Here is a 22564-nt window from a genome sequence, read left to right on the forward strand (position 1 = left end):
ATAGATGTCTAAATCCCCTTTCCTTTACACGTATCCTCCACATGTTTCCTGGTCCAACGTAAAGTCCTTAGAATGAATAAATCATGTGCCATTTCTTTGTATTGACCAAACCTGAATTTATACATGTAAATGAGGTCACCTTTAATACACAATTTTTTTTAGCCTCTCATTATGAGATATATATAAACCATAGGATTGGCACCACTATGAATAAAAATTATGGGTGTGATCACGTGTGTAATAATATAAATCAGAATAAACAAAAAGAGCAAAGGACATGCTAAACTAGATGCATATCATGCAATAAAAAAGTAAAGCTTTATTGTATAATAAAAAAAAAATGTAAAAACCAAGTGCACCTGGGGGTCTCAAGTGTGATATATGTGAGAACCATCCCCCCAAAACAGCAGCATACATTAAATCTATGTAGAGGTCCAATATCCAATATACAACAATTACTTCAGGCATATGTGATGAAATAAAGAAATACCTAGCAATAATTAATCCATTTGACAATGCAGCACATGATATTCCCAAAAAAAACCATAATTAAGTCCAGTCAAAAAAAATAATTTACCAATGTGACATCACATGATCAAGAATGTATAAAGTGCAAGTGCAACGTGCAAAATACCTGCAGCGCACAAAGTATAAAATACAACCTGTAGGAATAAGTAAAGGACCCCTATCAGAGTGCTATGGGGAAAACCCCACGTGTATTGCTGTCACCAATCGTTCAGCTTAATCAGGAGTCTTAATATGAGATATATCCTGTCCCATTAAAGCTTCATTCACATGTCCGTGCTCAAATCTGTGAATAGGTGGTCAGTGATGCCTCCGTGAAGCTGCCAGTGAAGAATCCGTGTGTGTGGTCCGTGTGTCTGTTTTTTGCTGTCCGTGTGTCATCCGTGTTTCATGGACATCATGCAGCTGAAAACTAATTTACAAAGCAACTCTTCCTAATGATTTATGAAACACAGATGGCATCCGTGTTGCATCCATGGTTTTCACAGACCAATAGGTTATAATGGGCATAACACAGACAAAATAGAGCATTCTTCTGTGCTAAAACCACGTGGAGAGCACGTACAGCACACATACATGGCACACTGACGTGTGAATGAGGTTTAATGTTTCCATTCCTTAAGTAGAGTAGATCTTCAAAATGATAGGAAATTGAAACCAATTATATTAAACAAAAATAAGTAATGATTTCCATTATGCAACAAGAATTTAACACTGACAAATGTAAGGTTATGCACATGGGAAGGAATAATGCAAGTCACCCGTACATACTACATGGTAAAACACTGGGTAACACTCACATGGAAAAGGACTTAGCAATTTTGGTGAACAGCAAACTAAGCTGTAGACACCAGTGTCATGCAGCTGCTGCCAAGGCCAATAAGATAATAGGTTGCATCAAAACGGGCATAGATGCCCATAATGAGAACATAGTCCTACCACTTTACAAATCACTAGTCAGACCACACATGGAGTACTGTGTACAGTTCTGGGCTCCTATGAACAAGGCAGACATAGCAGAGCTGGAGAGGGTTCAGAGGAGGGCAACTAAAGTAATAACTGGAATGGATGGACTAAAGTACCCAGAAAGATTATCAAAATTAGGGTTATTTACTTTAGAAAAAAGACAACTGAGGGGAGATCTAATAACTATGTATAAATATATCAGGGGTCAGTACAGAGATCTCTCCCATCATCTATTTATCCCCAGGACTGTGACGAGCGGACATCCTCTGTGTCTGGAGGAGAGAAGGTTTGTACACAAACATAGAAGAGGATTCTTTATGGTAAGAGCAGTGAGACTATGGAACTCTCTGCCTGAGGAGGTGGTGATGGTGAATTCACTAAAAGAGTTCAAGAGGGGCCTGGATGTATTTCTGGTGTAATAATATTACAGGCTATCGTTACTAGAGATGGTTCATTGATCTAGGGAGTTATTCTGACTTGCCTGATTGGAGTCGGGAAGGAATTTTTTCCCCCCTTAAGTGGGGAAAATTGGCCTCTACCTCACCCTTCTTTTTTTTGGCCTTTTAAACTATGTTACTATGCTACTATGTAATTGTTTCACTGTCTACCACATTATTTCCTATAGTTCATTATTCAATCCATGCTTTTAAGACCTTTTGCACATGAGCCTGTAATGGCTATGAAATTACATATGAATCTTATAGAAAAAAGATGCCATGTTGTATTGGATGCTGCACTAGGGAGATGTTTTCTGTTAGAATCAGAGTATCTCCCTAATATGTACAGTAAAATGGCCCACTGAGTGTCTCTGGCTCTGTGCTACCAAGTCTTAAAGACTCCATGTGCCTCCATAGAGCATCTGTGCTATACATAAAGGTGAGGCCTAAGTAGTACAGCACCAATTTCCCCACAAGGATGTCACCAATACTTCATCAGCTTCATTGTTAGATATATCTTATCCCATTAATGTTTCCATTCCTTAACCCCTTAGGGACCGGGCTCATTTTCACCTTAAGGACCAGGCCATTTTTTGCTAATCTGCCCAGTGTCACTTTAAGTGGTGATAACTTTAAAACGCTTTGACTTATCTAGGCCATTCTGAGATCGTTTTTTCAGCACATATTGTACTCCATGACACTGGTAAAATGAAGTAAAAAAAAAAATCATTTTTAATTATAAAAAATACCAAATTTACCAACATTTTTTAAAGGCAGATTTTGCTGGACTGGTTTTTTGACACCATGTCCCATTTGAAGCCCCCCTGATGCACCCCTAGAGTAGACACTTCAAAAAACTGACTCCATTCTAGAAACTAAACCCCTCAAGGTATTCAAAACTGATTTTAAAAACTTTGTTAACCCCTTAGGTGTTCCACAAGAATTCATGGAAAATAGAGATGCAATTTCAAAATTTCACTTTTATGGCAGATTTTCAATTTTAATATTTTTTTTCCTGTTACAAAGCAAAACTCTATACAAACAAACAAAACTCTATATTTATGGCTCTGATTCTGTAGTTTACAGAAACACCCCACATGTGGTCGCAAACTGCTGTACAGGCACACGGCAAGGCGCAGAAGGAAAGTAATGCCGTACGGTTTTTGGAAGGAACCCCTAGAGTAGAAACTCCAAAAAAGTGACCCCATTTTAGAAACTATGGGATAGGGTGGCAGTTTTGTTAGTACTATTTTGGGGTACATATGATTTTTGGTTGCTCTATATTACACTTTTTGTTAGTCAAGGTAACAAGAAATACCTGTAATGGCACAGTTTTTTTTATTTTATTTACAAAATTCATCTGACAGGTTAGATCATGTGGTATTTTTATAGACCAAGTTGTCACGGACACGGCGATAACTAATATGTAAACTTTTTTTAAATTTATGTAAGTTTTACACAATGATTTCATTTTTTAAACAAAATTTTTTTTTTTCTTTTAGTGTTTCCATAGTCTGAGAGCCATAGTTTTTTCAGTTTTTGGGCGATTATCTTAGGTAGGGTATGATTTTTGCGGCATGAGATGATGGTTTGATTGACACTATTTTTGGGTGCGTGTAACTTTTTGATCGCTTGCTATTACACTTTTTGTGATGTAAGGTGACAAAAAATTGCTTTTTTTACACCATTTTTATTTTAGTTTTTTTACGGTATTCACCTGAGGGGTTAGGTGATGTGATATTTTTATAGAGCAAGTTATTACGGACAAGGCGATACCTAATATGCATACTTTTTTTTATTTATGTAAGTTTTACACAATGATTTCATTTTTGAAACAAAAAAAATTTGTTTTAGTGTTTCCATTGTCTGAGAGCCAAAGTTTATTCAATTTTATCGATTATCTTGGGTAGGGTATTATTTTTGCGGGATGAGATGACTGTTTCATTGGCACTATTTTGGGGTGCATATGACTTTTTGATCGCTTGCTATTACACTTTTTGTGATGTAAGGTGACAAAAAATGGTTTATTTAGCACAGTTTCTATTTTTTACGGTGTTCATCTGAGGGGTTAGGTCATGTGATATTTTTATAAAGCCGGTCGATACGGACGTGGCGATACCTAATATGTATACTTTTTTTTACGTAAGTTTTATACAATAACAGCTTTTCTAAAACCCAAAAAATGATGTTTTAGTGTCTCCATATTCTGAGCCTTATTTTTTTTTTTGGCCCGATTCTCTCAAGTAGGGGCTCATTTTTTGTGGGATGAGGTGACAGTTAGATTGGTACTATTTTGGTGGGCATACGCCTTTTTGATCGCTTGCTGTTTTACTTTTTGTGATGTAAGGTGACAAAAAATTGTTTATTTAGCACAGTTTTTATTTTTTACGGTGTTCATCTGAGGGGTTAGGTAATGTGATATTTTTATAGAGCCGGTCTATTTTTTACCAATTTTTTTAAACTTTATTTGGGGGAAATTAAGTTTTTTGTTTTTTTACTTGAAACTTTTCATTTTTGGGGGGAAACTTTTTTTTCACTTTTTTTGTACCACTTTGGGACTTCAACTTTTAGGGGTCTAATCCTTTACAATGCATTTCAATACTACTGTTATTGGAATGCATTGGCTGTATGAGTAATACAGTGAGTTTTACTCATACAGCTTCCTGCCTGTGAGATCCAGGTGGCTGGATCACACAGGCATCGCGCTGCCTTCCATGCCATCGTGTCCCCCCTGCAGCCCCATGGGGACCCAATGGCATCACCTTCCGCCGCACCATAAAGTGCCGCAAACCGCAGGTCTAAATTGACCTGCGGTTTGCGGTGATCGCCGACACGGGGGCTCACAGGACCCCCCGCGCATTTAGCCAAGGTGCCTGCTCAAGGATTTGGTGATCGGAAATACACATGACGTACCGGTACATCATGTGTCCTTAAGTACCGGGACAACATGCCGGTACCGGTACGTCATGTGTCCTAAAGAGGTTAACTATAGTAGATCTTTAAAATGATAAGAAATTGTCAATCTCTTACGCAACGAAAAAGCAAAGCATGTTTTGGTTAACAACCACGTTCAGCAACTTTGTAATAAAAGTCTTTAAAGTCTTTAACAAGAAGTCAAACTAAGGTAAAAATTGCCTATGAATATTGTTTTAAAGCACAGTTATCTGAGGTGATGCGTATCCTATTAAGTAATGCTTCGATTCTACAGTCGGGGTTGTGCAGATATATCACCCTCAAGAAAGCCCAATAGTTGTTCTTTGTCAGACATAATTTCTGCCAAAGCCACACATTTGGTTAGAACGTGCACTGTTTTAATTTAACAAAGACTGCTGGCAATGCACTGTCAAATTTTATTAATGCCCCAAGCACTATAGGCTGTGAGTAAGGAAAATTGTGCATTACAGATTTGAAGTAAACAATCTATCTTGATTTATAGACATCCCAGCTTTGTGCGAGAAAAGGATTTAGGATATACAGCTGGAGAGAGTCCAAAGACTTACGTTATTAATATTGTTCTGCTGGGATGTAGGTACTGGATGAGTTTATGTACAGACAATTTAAGATTTCACAGTCAAAACAAAAAAATGACTGACAAGTCCCCAGGAACATTCTACCAAAATAAATCTGCTTACTTATATGTTATTCGAGGCCAGTTATGAAAGCTATTGCTTACCAGTCTAAAAGCCAATCAGAAGTGGTTGCAAATTTACCAGGGTACATTATTATCGGAAAAAAATATCTAGATTCTGATCTATACCCTGGGTTCCTCTTACTTACTGACAGATGGGTCGCCCGACTGGCTTACCGGCTACTTTAGAAGAAAAGATGCTCACTGGGGATTGCTTCTGAGCCCTCTGCTTCATGTTTATGCTGAGAAAAGCTCCATTTATATACGTTAGACATTAACCATTCCTTTTGGCCTCCACTAGGCCAGTATCAGTCAGCATGCCTTTTTTGTACATTATAGAAAAATATTCCTATACAGTGCCATATGTCTGCACCGTCTTTCGGGAAATATTTCCAATGGTTGCGTTCTATCTTCCCATTGGAGGCAATGTGCACAGTCTTACAGATGTGCTTATAGAAAAAGATGTAATGATTAAAGGCATGTAGTTTGTCCGAAACACATTTATAGTCAGGGTGCTGTGATTAATTGTATGTGCTTGCTCGATTCAAGAATAATGGATTGTCACAGCTTTTAAGAACAGTGCTGGTTTTTACTTTGCTGATAGAAAGAGGTCTAGTGACCCATTGTAGGTGACATTTTAAAGGGATTCTGTCACCTCTTTTTACCCTATAGAGATGCGGAAATGCACGGCTAGATCACCGCTAGCATGTCCGCAATATATCTGTCCTATATCTCTGTGTGGTTTTATTGAGTGTAAACGATGATTTTGTATATATGTAAATCAGCCTGGTAAGGAGCCCAAGGGGCTGTACTAACCGTTCTGGAGCCCAGCCACACCCCCTGTGAAGGAGCCCAGCACCGCCTGTATCCACGAATCTCCTCCTTGCTCACAAAGTCAGATCGCCATAATCTCACGATGTGCGAGCTCGTGCATGCGAAGTGCCGGCATAGTGTTCCTTTCCTGTGCTGGTATCAGCCTCAGGGAAGGAACTGCGCATGCGCGAGCCGACCAGCCAATTTCCAGTTGGTCAGCCTCTCAGTGATTTTGGATATCAGGCCAATCAGGTTAATGAGTCGGTGTCCAATCTTAGTGCTAGGCTGGGGATTATGCTCAGAACAGTGCTGCATTTCTATTGGACCCTCCAGAGTATTGACCTTGGCATGTTTCAAGATTTACCCCTTTAGGCAATTAGGCTTCTGCTAATTCTCCTAGCTTGATTCCTGGGCTTGTTTCTAGATTAACCCCTTGTCTGCTCTCTTGGCCTGTGACATGTTCCATTGTTGTGCTGCTTCTTGCAGTCTGACTGGTTTTCTACCTATGAGCTTGCATCTGCTGCCTTACTCCACAGAGCTAACCTGTGTACCTAGCAGCCAAGGTGACATTACCTTGCAACCAGCTCTGATGAACACCTGAGGGTAGCTTAACGCTGGGTTCAGACCTGAGCGTTCGGAAACGAGCGCTCTGTATGCGCGATTGTACGGGCGTTTACAATCGCGCGACAAACGCCCAAAAAAAAGCTCAAGCACTTGTTTGAGCGTCGGGCGTTTTACAGCGCGATCGTACGCGCTGTAAAACGCCCAGGTGAGAACCATTCCCATAGGGAATCATTGGTTCTTGCCTGTTGTGCGTTTTACAGCGCGTAGGAACGCGCTGTAAAACGCTCAGATGTGAACCCAGCGTTAGATCTACTAACTCGAGTGGTAAAGAAGATAGGTAACAGATTTATAGTTTCTGGTGGTGGACAGTGACCCTGTATCCATTTATCACCTCTGTATTCATAACATTTGTAATGTATTCATCAATGTGTATTAAAGGAAAATTACAGTTGCAAGAAAAAGTATGTGAACCCTTTGGAATGATATTGATTTCTGCACAAATTGGTCATAAAATGAGATCTGATCTTCATCTAAGTCACAACAATAGACAATCACAGTCTGCTTAAGGACTCATGCACACGGCCGTGAGCGGTCCGTGGAACCACGGGCTGGATTCCTGCTGAGAGCAGGAGCGCACGGCGTCATTGGTTGCTATGACGCCGTGCGCTCCCTGCTGCCGCCGCAATACAGTAATACACTGGTATAGATCATACTAGTGGATTGCTGTATTGCGGCGGCAGCAGGGAGCGCACGGCGTCATAGCAACCAATGACGCCGTGCGCTCCTGCTCTCAGCAGGAATCCAGCCTGTGGTTCCACGGACCGCTCACGGCCGTGTAATACATACCAGTGTATTACTGTATTGCGGCGGCAGCAGGGAGCGCACGGCGTCATAGCAACCAATGACGCCGTGCTCTCCTGCTCTCAGCAGGAATCCAGCCTGTGATTCCATGGACTGCTCATGGCCGTGAAACACGGCCGTGTGCATGAGCCCTAAAGGGAACCTGTCACTGGGATTTTGAGTATAGAGCTGAGGACATGGGTTGCAAGATGGCCACTAGCACATCCGCAATACTCAGTCCCCATAGCTCTGTGTGCTTTTATTGTGTAAAAGAAAAAAGGATGGGATACATATGCAAATTAACCTGAGATGAGTCCTGTCCCTCACTCATCTCACATACAGGACTCATCTCAGGGTAATTTGCATATTGATAAAATCTTTTTTACACAATAAAAGCACACAGAGCTATGGTGACTGGGTATTGCGGATGTGCTAGCGGCCATCTAGCAACCCATGTCCTTAGCTTTATACTCAAAATCCCGGTGACAGGTTCCCTTTAAACTAATAACACACAAAGAATTAAATGTTACCATGTTTTTATTGAACACACCATGTAAACATTCGCAGTGCAGGTGGAAAAAGTATGTGAACCCTTGGATTTAATAACTAGTTGAACCTCCTTTGGCAGCAATAACTTTAACCAAACGTTTCCTGTAGTTGCAGATCAGACATGCACAACGGTCAGGAGTAATTCTTGACCATTCCTCTTTACAGAACTGTTTCAGTTCAGCAATATTCTTGGAATGTCTGGTGTGAATCGCTTTCTTGAGGTCATGCATTTTAATCGGGTTGAGGTCAGGACTCTGACTGGGCCAATCCAGAAGGTGTATTTTCTTCTGTTTAAGCCATTCTGTTGTTGATTTACTTCTATGCTTTGGGTCATTGTCCTTTTGCAACAGTCATCTTCCGCTGAGTTTCAGCTGGTGGACAGATGGCCTTAAGTTCTCCTGCAAAATGTCTTGATAAACTTAGGAATTCATTTTTCCTTCGATGATAGCAATCCGTCCAGGCCCTGACGCAGCAAAGCATCCCCAATGATGCCCCCACCACCATACTTCACAGTTGGGATGAGGTTTTGATGTTGGTGTGCTGTACCTCTTTTTCTCCACACATAGTTTTGTGTGTTTCTTCCAAACAACTCAACTTTGATTTCATCGCTCCACAGAATATTGTGCCAGTACTGCTGTGGAACATCCAGGTGCTCTTGTGCAAACTGTAAACGTGCAGCAATGTTTTATTTGGACAGCAGTGGCTTCCTCTGTGGTATTCTCCCATGAAATCCATTCTTGTTTAGTGTTTTACATATCATAGATTCGCTAACAGGAATGTTAGCATATGCCAGAGACTTTTGTAAGTCTTCGGCTGACAATCTAGGATTCTTCTTCACCCCATTGAGCAGTCTGCGCTGTGCTCTTGCAGTCATCTTTACAGGACGGCCACTCCTAGGGAGAGTAGCAGCAGTGCTGAACTTTCTCCATTTATAGACAATTTGTGTTACCGTGGACTGATGAACAGCAAGGCTTTTGGAGATACTTTTATAACCCTTTCCAGCTTTATGCAAGTCAACAATTCTTAATGTAGGTCTTCTGAGAGCTCTTTTGTGTGAGGCATCATTCACATCAGGCAATGCTTCTTGTGTGAAGCAAACCCAGAACTGGTGTGTGTTTTGTATAGGGCAGGGCAGCTGTAGCCAACACCTCCAATCTCATCTCATTGATTGGACTCCAGTTGTCTGACACCTCACTCCAATTAGCTCTTGGAGATGTCATTAGTCTAGGGGTTCACATACTTTTTCCACCTGCACTGTGAATGTTTACATGGTGTGTTCAATAAAAACATGGTAACATTTAATTCTTTGTGTGTTATTAGTTTAAGCAGACTGTTATTGTCTATTGTCGTGACTTAGATGAAGATCAGATCACATTTTATGACCAATTTGTGCAGAAATCCATATCATTCCAAAGGGTTCACATACTTTTTCTTGCAACTGTAAGTCAGATAAAAAAACATATCCTGTGCATGGAAATGAGGTTTCTGCAACCCTGTTCACATGTATCAGGAAAAAAAATCTAATTTGGAAATGAGTGAAGTGTGACTAACTTCAGCTGGAGACCCTAGGATTAGCCCCATTGAATTCAGTGAGACAAATCCTCAGAGAAATATGCTGCAGATCTTCTGCACACCAGCAGCACATCCGTGGCAGAAGTCCAAAGTCCAAAGAGCCACTGTTTATGACCTCAACATGGTGACAGCATTAGTCTTGATTTTTTTCCCAAAGAATTTCCCCAGGTGAAATGGCATGCAAGTTTAACCCCTTCACGACCGCAATCCACATATATACATGATAGCTGCACATACCCTGTGCAGCTACCACATGTATAGACGTCATGGCAGCTCTTTAATCCAAGCGCTGCAAAGCGCTTGGATTATAGCTTCTGCCCCAGTCCTGCTGCTGTCACGGACAGCATACAGTTCAGTAATGCCGGCAAGGGACCAATCAGAGTGGCCCCTTGCCGGCAATCGATCCGATTGGTTAGTCTGTGCAGACTAACCAATCGGATCGCAGCAGTGAAAAAATGGCGGTTTCAGGCTCTGATCTGCGCTCTGCAGATCAGAGCCTGAAATCAGATAGTGTCCTCGTGCCCCCCCGATCTGTGCCCCCCATCTGTGCCCCTCCAAGCCCCCCTTGTGCCCGTCTGCCGTTATAGCTTATCTCCTGCCTCCTGCCCTGATGCGGTTCGCCCCCTTCCCGCCACATACATTCCTCCTGCCCCCATTTTGTGATGCATCACCTCCCTCATTGTTGGCCGTGACCCCCCCGTCCCAGGGCTGCCCCCTGCCCCCGATGCCGTGCGTTCCCCCTGCTGTGTGTGATGGCGGCGGCTCCATTCCTGAGACGCCGCCATCAGCAGAGAGTGTCAGCTCTATGCTGACACTCTGCTGTAACCCCATAGATGCCACGGCAGCGGCATCTATGGGGTTAATAGAGGGAGGAGCTCCCTCTCTCCACCATCGGGGCTGCTGCGCTGCCATGGCAACCGGACGCTTTGCAAAAGCGTCCGCTGTTGCCACCTACAAGGCATCTGATTGTATTATACTTTGCAATGCAAGAGAATTGCAAAGTATAGTACAGCCATCAGCCCCACTGGATCTTCAAGATCCAAGAGGGACTTGATAAAAAAAATGTAAAATTAATAAAAGTAAGAATAAATAAATAAATAAAAATGTAAAATTAAAAAAATAAATAGCCTTTTCCTATAAAAAATGAAAAAAAATAAAAATACACATATTAGGTATCACTGCGTCTGTAACGACCGTCTCTATAAATATATCACATGATAGACCCCCATAAAAAAATAAAAATAAAAACTGTGTAAAAAAAGCACCTTACATCACAAAAAGTGCAACAGCAAGCGATCAAAAAGGCTTATGACCCCCAAAATATTACCAATCAAACTATTACCTCATCTCGCAAAAAATGATGCCCTGTTTAAGACAATCGCCCAAAAAATTCAAAAGTTATGGCTCTCAGACTATGGAGACACTAAAACATAATTTTTTGGGTTTCAGAAATGCTATTATTGTGTAAAACTTAAATAAATAAGAAAAAGTATACATATTAGGTATTGCCACGTCCGTAACGATCTGCTCTATAAAACTTTCACATGACCTAACCCCTCAGATAAACGCTGTGAAAATAAATAAATAAAAACTGTTCCAAAACAGCCAATTTTTTGTTCACCTTGCCCCATAAAGTGTAATAATGAATGATCAAAAAAATCCTATGTACCCAAAAATGGTACCAACAAAAACCTCAACTCTTTCTGCAAAAAACAAGCCCCTGCAGACGATCGGCAGAAAAATAAAAAAAACATATGGCGTTCAGAAAATCGACACATAAAAACATAATTTATTTTTCAAAATTGCTTTATTATGTAAAACTGAAAGAAACAAACAAAGAAAGTAGATATATTTGATATCATTGCGTCTGTAACAACCTGCTCTATAAAAATAGCACATGATCTACCCTGTCAGATGAATCTTGTAAAAAAAAAAAAAAAAAAACTGCCATTTTTCAGTTACCTTGCCTCACAAAAAACTTAATATAGAGCAATTAAAAATCATATGTACCCCAAAATAGTACCAATAAAACTGGCACCTTATCCCCTAGTTTCCGAAATAGGGTCACTTTTTGGGAGTTTCTACTGTGTGGGTGCATCAGGGGGGCTTTAAATGGGACATGGCATCTAAAACCAGTTTAGCAAAATCTGCCTTCCAAAAACCATACGGCGTTCCTTTCCTTCTGCACCCTGCCGTGCGCCCTTACATCAGTTTACGACCACATGTGGGGTGTTTCTGTAAACCACAGAATCAGGGTAATAAATGTTGAGTTTTGTTTGGATGTTATCCCTCAATGTGTTAAAGAATTTTTTTTTTATAAAATGGAAAATCTGCCAAAAAAGTAAAATTTAGAAATTTCATCTCCAGTTTCCTTTAATTCTTGTGGAACACCTAAAGGGTTAACAAAGTTTGTAAAATCAGTTTTGAGTAACTTGAGGGGTGTAGTTTCTACAATGGGGTCATTTATGGGGGGGGGGGGGGTTCCATAAATGAAACTTGGATAAATAAAAGTGTTCCAAAGCAATTACCACATAAAGTGACGCAATGACAGATTTGTAAATTTTGACCTGGACACTGGGGCATCAATGACCCTTGGTCATGAAAGGGTTAATAGGCCAACTTAATTTAATTTTAAACCAAGAGATTGACATTCAGCTTTGACTACTGACAGTCAGCATATGTGTCAGATATTGTACCACCATGATAGCATCATACACTTCACATAAAGATAATGGATTTTTACTGTTATGGGTGCATTCTATGTTTCTTAGCCATAAATCACATTGATGCAACCCTAATGGACAAGCAAATGTATTCCCATATGAAGAGATGGAATTAATGATAATATTTCTTGAGCTAGTGTTAAAGCATATGCAAATGTATGGAATCGGAAGTGTGTCTCTTCATTATCTACACAATTACCTCAAATAAATTGTGAAAGCAAAACTCAGTTTTTTATTAAGTGACTGATAATTAGCATTTCAATTCAATCATAAATGTTTATTGCCAGTTATACAGTCATTCCATCTATAACATAATTTTTCACTTATTGACAACCGGAAGTAATGTTTTTAAGAATGTAATATTGTTTATCTGACGATTTCACATAACTATTTGGTGGGAATTTGTTTTTTATATGAGTATTTTAATGTAATCTTAACAGGAAGCTGTAGTTTGGAGTCATATATAATATCATTATCGACAGCAAAAAAATCGGACTGCACTCCAAGCGGTTCTTCAGTAAAACAGTAGATTTTTTTATTCACCCATGTGGTGGCAATAAACGACGTTTCGGCTCGTACATGATCCTTTCTCAATATCATTATCGAATATTACCTCCATGCAGGGCTGCTGGGAGTTCAAGTTTTCCATGGCTTCCCTGCTGTTTACTGTAGCCTGTATTCTGTAAATAAAATGGTGATATAGGGTGTAAGTCCAAATTATCTTTTTTTATGATGGGCATTGCTACTGCGTGTACAGAGAATCTGTCATCAACTTTATGCTGCCCTCGCTGAAGGAAGCATAAGGTGGTGACAGACATGCTGATACAACCAATGTTTCACTCATGAGCTAATATCAAGTGGTTGCAGAGAACCTAAAGTACAATCATTGCAGCCAGTGCTGGAGAAGAATCATGGTTATTCACAACCTCATACTAACCTGCCCAACTATTGATGATTAACAGTGCACCAAAACAGCCCCTACGTAGCGGATGGAGCCTTCTGCTTACCGATCCATCCACAGTTTTTTTTCTGGGACCCGTGGGTGCTGAAATAATTTTGTTTGTCTATTACCTTGTTCCATATTGGAGTGGTGTTAGATATTCCATGATGTCCTTGGAAGCATTTGCACCCTTTACAAATTCTTATAGATATTACAATCAACATAGAGCCCTAGAGCTTTTCCTGCTCATATGCCATCTGATATCATCAGGAGCAGGACAATCCTCCATTAGACGCAGATAAGTAACTACAACTGACAGTATAAATCCAAACACTATTCCGTCAGAATTTCTCATTGCTGCTCGGTCTCTCCCCCAGGCTTTGTATTTCAGCTTTACCTGTTCATATAGATTGTCTATCAAAACAAATCGAGCATCAGATCGTGCCATGTACACAGGGATCTGCCGCTCCAAAATAAACAAATGTATATGGGATGAGCGATTGCAGTAGTGATCCTTTGTCCCCATACAGAAGAGAATATTGATGCATGTAAAGCATTATGGATGCAGCAGCCTGTAATCAGGGATCTGCAGCTCCAAAACATGAGTAGCATGGTGGCTCAGTGGTTAGCACTGGTGGCTTGCAGCACTGGGGACCTAGGTTTGAAATACGACCAAGGACAATATCTGCATGGAGTTTGCATGTTCTCCCCATGCTTGCTTGGGCTTCCTGAGTACTCCAGTTTCCTCCCACACTCCAAAGACATGCTGATTGTGAGCTTGTGAGTGATGATAAGGATTGTAAAGTACTGCAGAATATGTTGGTGCTATGTAAGTAAAATAAATAAGTTAATTAATTGCAGTAATAATTAATTAATTGCAGTAGCAATCGCTTGTCCCCATACAGAGATCATTGCTGCATGTACAGTACATGCAGTTCTCAGGAACATATAGCCTGTTTTCGATAATTGCTTGTGTATCGGGCTGTGTAAAAATAGTACAGACAAATATAACAAACTTTGAAATACATCAGGGAAAATGCCTTTTTATCCACTCTTTTCTTCTTTTCCTTTCTCTGAATTCTGGGAAAAATCCATCTCAAGAGACCAAAACAGGCTACAACCTCACTGAAGGATCAGATTATATAATCTCACAGAAATCTTTGGAGAGGTGGTTTGAGCAATGAGCAGCAGAGTCAGACAGAGAGACACATGCACAATTCAAAGTTAATAATGAATGTTATATCTCACCCAAGTGCTTTATTCACATCTATGCTGCTCTGTTCTTCTCTATAGTGTCCTATATGGTGCTTCTGATTTATTCTGGGTGAGTGAGAGAGAGAGAGTTATGTAGCAGAATCTGTTTTTCATGTGCAGTCTATTGGTAGATACTTATTACAGCCAATCTCAACCTAGCAGTCCAGCGACAATTGAAATTTACAAATGGAGCCTGCAGAAAAGAAAACTGCAATAAACACAGGTTACAAATAATATAATGGTCAAAAATAGTGCAATCACTCATGGATACACACGTAACAGCATATTTGAAACGTTCTCTGAACCTGTACAATAGGCTTTACTCCTCCACACCTCCTTGTCACCTACTCAGCCACAAGTTGGGTTTCATACTACTACATGTGACATTTGTTTAACTCCTTCAGGATCTCCGCTGTACATGTATGGCGGAAGTCCGGTCTTTAAACATGGCGCCCACTCACATGTGCAGCGGGAGCCATAGCCGCCAGATTTCTGCTGTTTAAAATAGCAGAGACCCGCGGCACATGTATGCGATGAGCCATAAGGCTAATCGCATACATTTTCCCCTTCAGATGCCATGGTCAAATATGAGCATGGCATCTGAGCAGTCCAGAAGCGGGAGCTGCACTCTCCGGCTGCGGTAACAGCATTCCCCGGCTGAGATCAGGGAACCTGTTACACTGTTCTAATAGCCCGAAGCCTCAAGCAGGCTTCGGAGTCTATTAGAGGAATATACCAATAAAGGCCACTAGGTGGCAGCACTGTATTGTTATATTGAAAATTAAGTGTTCAATGATGGCTATATAGCTATCAATGAACACAATGTTCAATCTAATGATTGCCAATTATTTTCACCCAAGGTTTTTACAAATATTAAAAAAATGAAAAATATAAAAGCTCAAATCACCCCCCTTTCCTTAAAATAAAAATAAAATACATAACCAATAAAAAAATAAACATTATGGGCATCGCCATGTGCGAAAATGCTCATACAATTAAAATATAACAATTTTAATGGCATACATCAAATGGCGCAATGGGGAAAAAATAAAAACAGCAAATTTGGCATTTTTTGTCACTTCAATAATTTTTTATTACACGTGATCAAAAAGTCACACACACACACACTTCAAATTGGTATCACTGAAAAGTACAGGTCACCTCACAAAAAATGAGCCCTCACACAGCCCCGTACACATAACTACAAAAAATGTATAGGGGTCAGCATATGGTGATGATAAAAAAAATTTGAACAGAAAAATAAAACAGTTAAGACTAACTAAAACACAAAAATGGAAAATCGCAGGGTCCTCTAGGGTTTAATAAAAAAAAGAAAAAATATATGTAATGTGTCAACTGACATATAAATAAAGTAATAACATACCGGTACATGGATTTGTGCAATATCTGAATTGTTTGGTGTTACATACCCTAACTATTGATCATTTGGGAATATCCCATGATATAGTACATTAAAACTTCTTTCTAACAAAGTCAGAACCAGGCCTGGACCTCCCATTGATCCAGAGATCTCCCCATTTCTTGCTCGGGTAGATTTATATCAAGCTGAAAACTCAAGGGGAGTGTCTTTTCTGCTGCAGGTAAGGGGGGCGTGTCTCAGCTCTCCCTATCACAGCTCAGGAGGCAAATGAAGGATGAAGCTGAGCATGCGTGGCCTTCTCAGTGAACAGGTCAAAGAAATAAGAAAAATAACAAATACCAGGTGGCGCTATACAGATACATGTTATTGAATAACTCAGTGTCTATGCTAAATTTTAAATTGCAATCAATTACAAAAGTATTCCGATGCAGGTGTTGGTGTGAAAATTGTAGACTATTTTTCGTGGAACAACCCCTTTAAATTGTTGTGTGGTGTTGTTCTTTTTGGAGGTTATTGGTATAGACAAACAACACCTTGTGGTTATAGTTTAGGTACTAAGCCCCATTTATATAGATGTAGTTCATGTGTGATTGGCCAATAATATAACAAGGTAACAAACCCTTTGCCAAGTTTACCTGCATGGCAATATCTAAATTAATGTCACAATAATTGTATTCTTTAGTTCTAGAATGTTCTCTGTCATGAACATATTATAATAATGCATGTGCTTATTCCTAAATAGTGTTGAGCACGAATATTCGAATCACACATTTTAATCGTGAATATCGCCACTTCGAGAATTTGCGAATATTTATATTACAGTGCTATATATTCGTATTTGCGAATTGTGTTGATCACGAATATTTTGATCGCAAATTTATCGCGAGTAACGGCACTTAGCAACATCCCTAGCAACCAAGAGGTTAGTTGCCTACCCCTTAGTGTTGATCTTGAATATTCGTGAATTTTTATTGCAAATATATTACATTGACGATTTTTGCAATCAAGTAAATAATGACTGGAGATCACGAATTTGCGAATTTATGGCGAATATTTGGCCAGAATTCGCTAAATATTGCAAATTCGAATATTGCCGATGCCGCTCATCACTATTCCTAAACTATGTTCTATTGTGTTGCTGTTGCAATAGTAATTGTCTTTACTTCTAGGCTATGTTCTATGATGGCACAATGGTGTTTAGTTTCAATGCTGTGTTCTATTGTGATGTCACAATAATGTGTGAATAATGATGATGTCATAATAGTGCTTGTTCTTATTCCTAAATTGCATTCCATTGTTCTGATTCCACAACAGTGATTGTTTTATTCCAAATAGTAATGATGTCACACTATTATGTGTCTTTTTTCTAGGCTGTGTTCTGTTATGATTATGTAAAACAATTTCCACAATTTTTTTTTTTACCTTACATCACAAAAAGTGTAATAGCAAGCGATCAAAAAGTCATATGCACCCCAAAATAGTGGCAATCAAGTAGACGCAAAATGAGTCAATGGAGTTTTGCTCACTCCATGTACAGGTCCTTCTCAAAAAATTAGCATATTGTGATAAAGTTCATTATTTTCTGTAATGTACTGATAAACATTAGACTTTCATATATTTTAGATTCATTACACACCAACTGAAGTAGTTCAAGCCTTTTATTGTTTTAATATTGATGATTTTGGCATACAGCTCATGAAAACCCAAAATTCCTATCTCAAAAAATTAGCATATCATGAAAAGGTTCTCTAAACGAGCTATTAACCTAATCATCTGAATCAACTAATTAACTCTAAACACCTGCAAAAGATTCCTGAGGCTTTTAAAAACTCCCAGCCTGGTTCATTACTCAAAACCGCAATCATGGGTAAGACTGCCGACCTGACTGCTGTCCAGAAGGCCATCATTGACACCCTCAAACAAGAGGGTAAGACACAGAAAGAAATTTCTGAACGAATAGGCTGTTCCCAGAGTGCTGTATCAAGGCACCTCAGTGGGAAGTCTGTGGGAAGGAAAAAGTGTGGCAGAAAACGCTGCACAACGAGAAGAGGTGAACGGACCCTGAGGAAGATTGTGGAGAAGGACCGATTCCAGACCTTGGGGGACCTGCGGAAGCAGTGGACTGAGTCTGGAGTAGAAACATCCACAGGCGTGTGCAGGAAATGGGCTACAGGTGCCGCATTCCCCAGGTCAAACCACTTTTGAACCATAAACAGCGGCAGAAGCGCCTGACCTGGGCTACAGAGAAGCAGCACTGGACTGTTGCTCAGTGGTCCAAAGTACTTTTTTCGGATGAAAGCAAATTTTGCATGTCATTCGGAAATCAAGGTGCCAGAGTCTGGAGGAAGACTGGGGAGAGGGAAATGCCAAAATGCCTGAAGTCCAGTGTCAAGTACCCACAGACAGTGATGGTCTGGGGTGCCATGTCAGCTGCTGGTGTTGGTCCACTGTGTTTTATCAAGGGCAGGGTCAATGCAACTAGCTATCAGGAGATTTTGGAGCACTTCATGCTTCCATCTGCTGAAAAGCTTTATGGAGATGAAGATTTCATTTTTCAGCACGACCTGGCACCTGCTCACAGTGCCAAAACCACTGGTAAATGGTTTACTGACCATGGTATCACTGTGCTCTATTGGCCTGCCAACTCTCCTGACCTAACCCCATAGAGAATCTGTGGGATATTGGGAAGAGAAAGTTGAGAGACGCAAAACCCAACACTCTGGATGAGCTTAAGGCCGCTATCGAAGCATCCTGGGCCTCCATAACACCTCAGCAGTGCCACAGGCTGATTGCCTCCATGCCACGCCGCATTGAAGCAGTCATTTCTGCAAAAGGATTCCCAACCAAGTATTGAGTGCAGAACTGAACATAATTATTTGAAGGTTGACTTTTTTTGTATTAAAAACACTTTTCTTTTATTGGTCGGATGAAATATGCTAATTTTTTGAGATAGGAAATTTGGGTTTTCATGAGCTGTATGCCAAAATCATCAATATTAAAACAATAAAAGGCTTGAACTACTTCAGTTGGTGTGTAATGAATCTAAAATATATGAAAGTCTAATGTTTATCAGTACATTACAGAAAAAAATGAATTTTATCACAATATGCTAATTATTTGAGAAGGACCTGTATATGCTGTGTTTTTTTAGTGAGGATACCCTCTTGCAGATCTCCTTTTAAAATGTGCAGCATGTTCATTATCTTGCTGATTGTGTGCAGATTTGCCATGGATTTTCTCTAGCAAAGGCAATGGAGTACTGATATTCAGATCTAAATACATAATACAGAATTGTTTGCTTGCAGATTTTATTGTGGATCTGCAATAAAATTTTACGTCAAAATCCTCACCTCTGCACCAAAATCCACACAACCCTTTATTGTGGAGATATGGTTGGATTTCTATGAGGATTTAATGCGGATTTCATCAGCATGAAAATCTGTGATGTGTAAACTTTGCCTTAGGCCTCCTGCACACGACCGTAGGTGTCCCGTTGCTGTATTGCGGATCGCATTTGCGGATCCGCAATACACAGACACTGTTCCGTGTACATTCCGCATCACGGATGCGGACCCATTCACTTTAATGGGTCTGCAAATCCGGAGATGTGGAATAGTGCGGAATGGAGGCACGGAACAGAACCCTACAGAAGCACAACGGAGGGTTAACATGTCCTATCGTTTTGCGGAACTGCCGGATCGCGGACCCATTTAAGTGAATGGGTCTGCGATCCTCTGCGGCTGCCCCACGGTCAGTGTTCATGCATTGCGGCCAGCATGATACGGTTTTGTCTTCGGGCTCGTTGACACGACCGTATGGCTTTTTCAGTGTTTTGCAGCCGTTTTTAACAAATCCGTTTTTCCATTTTTTGGTTTCAGTAGTATTTCCGGTTTCGTTCCGTTTTTCCGTTCTGCTTTTCCGTATGGCATATACAGTATACAGTAATTACATAGAAAAAATTGGGCTGGGCATAAAATTTTCAATAGATGGTTCCGCAAAAACTGAATGCATATGGAAGACATACTGAGTACATTCCGTATGTGTTCTGTTTTTTTGCGGACCTATTGACTTAAATGGAGCCACGGAACGTAATTTGTGGGCAATAATAGGACATGTTCTATCTTTGATCGGAAGGGAAAAATGGAAATATGGAAACAGAATGCAGAGTACATTCGTTTATTTTTTTGCGGAACCATTGAAATCAACGGTTACGGAACTCCAAAAACGGCCCGTATATGGAACGCAAAAAAACGTTTTTGTGTGAATGAGCCCTTAGGCTCCATTCACACGTCCGCAATTTCGTTCTGCATTTTGCAGAACGGAATTGCGGACCCATTCATTCCTATGGGGCAGGATGATGTGCCTCCCGGACACGGAATTGCGGATCCGCACTTCCGGGTCGCACTTCCATTCCGCAAAAAAATAGAACATGTCCTATTCTTGTCCACAATTGCGGACAAGAACAGGCTTATTCTATTAGTGCCGACAATGTGCGGTCCGCAAAATGTGGAACGCACATTGCCCTTTTCCGTGTTTTGCGGATCCGCGGCTCCGTGTATCCGCAAAACAAGTTGCGGATGTGTGAATGGAGCCTTAAACTGTAATGTAGCCTCAGCTGGAGCATTTGGTAGCAGTTCCCTCTGCAGTCACATTGTTAAACAGAATCCAGCTACAGAGTCAACCCTTCAAGAGAACAATCGCTTCAGTTATTAAATATTCTTTATTATCTCAACACATATCGAGTGTCCACGGTTGGTCCACCACCTATCTGACTAGATGGGTTTAGCTGTGGGCAAGGACAATGTCCCTATTATGGACCCTGTGCTAAGCCCTTTGCCCAGGGACGGCCCCTGATGGTGGGGACTCCCTGTCCTCCAGCCTAAGGCTAACAGATCCTAGGTAGCCCTCCCTGTTGAGATGAGCCTATTCTGTGGGGGACCTCTATGGACAGCAAGACAAAAACAAACATAAATTTAGTGCGCCATGTATACATCCCTGGTGATATAAAAATATCAAAAGGTACGCGGCGCACCGGACTTACTCATTAAAAGACACTCCGTTATAGGGGTGTAAGCGGTCACCCAGATATATGGACCGAATCAAAGCAATACACTAATACCCCAACGCGTTTCCCCCACGGTGTGGGATCATCAGGGGGTGAATGAATCTTTCCGTTAAATTAAATAATGAGGTGTATCAAATGCTGCATCAGGTCAGCAGCATATACCCTAAATATCACACTGACAGGATAAAGGCCCAGATAATGGGACCACTCTATTGGTGAATCTCTCTCATCATCCCTAGTGTGATAATGTCTGTTACTGCACAAATGGCAGTTCGGACTGGACCTATTGGTTTTGCATGATATTAGTATTAAAGAGAGTTTAAGGGAGCATCCGACATAATCAACCAATGTATACCAAGTCACTGTATACATGACATAGAGGACAGCAGGTGTCCTTAGATAATTATGTATATAGATATAAATAATAATAAACTGCCATCTGTAATGTGAGGGCCGCTGTATCACTAATAAACTGACCCTGGTATATCTAACATCAATATTATTGGTGCGTCAATAATGTTCCCCTCACCATTATATATCTGAAGTGGGATAATGTGCATGATGCGGTTCAATTACCGGATGCACCGTGCGCTCCACAGGCAACAACAGTGACAAGAATCCGGAAATGGTCATATGAATGGGCGGAAGTGCGCGTGCGTTCCACTGTGGAACGCACGCCCAGACTCGGCACTCCACCCACAGTACGCTGGATATCGGAGGCTGCGGTGTCGGGATGCGTTCCACAGTGGAACGCACGCTCACACCACATGCCTGCAGCGTAGTTACACCTGTGGCCAACACATCTGAATAATCAAGAGGGCTATAAAGTGGGCAGGGACAGTCAGACAATGACTCTGGACCGCCATAGGGATTGCAAGGGAGGACTGGACCGTAGGACAACTTAAATGTGAGTAACCCCCTAAGACTGCTATAAATCGGCTCAAGATATATGAATATATCTTTTCTCATTATTTAATGTCTTGAATGCCCAGGCTCCATTCATCCACCTGATATATCTGTGGGGCCAGACTTACGTGATCTAGGACCTTTTCAAGGTAGCATCATTTATTAATATAAGAATCATTGGGTGGTGGTTTCCTGGATTGACTGGAGACACAATAAGTATGTATATGTATATATTCCTCTCTTTTTCAGCCATATATCTATATCACATAGGGACGCTCGTCCTATAACACGACGACCTGTGCCCTGTTGGCATACTATACAAGGAGTGACATCAAAACACTTAGACAGAGTGAGTTACCCATTAACACTATGTGACTAGCATGGTGGTGGGCACACACGTA

General features: G+C 40.7%; 1 non-coding gene across 1 annotated transcript; it reads left to right on the forward strand.

Annotated features, from left to right (window-relative positions):
- Positions 1 to 10640: 10640 nt before the first annotated feature.
- Positions 10641 to 10726, forward strand: LOC122933554. Its single transcript, XR_006388505.1, has one exon. It is a non-coding gene; the product is annotated as a small nucleolar RNA SNORD71 (small nucleolar RNA).
- The last annotated feature ends 11838 nt before the right edge of the window (positions 10727 to 22564 follow it).

Source organism: Bufo gargarizans, chromosome 3, assembly GCF_014858855.1.
Source record: "Bufo gargarizans isolate SCDJY-AF-19 chromosome 3, ASM1485885v1, whole genome shotgun sequence".
Lineage (NCBI taxonomy): Eukaryota > Metazoa > Chordata > Amphibia > Anura > Bufonidae > Bufo > Bufo gargarizans.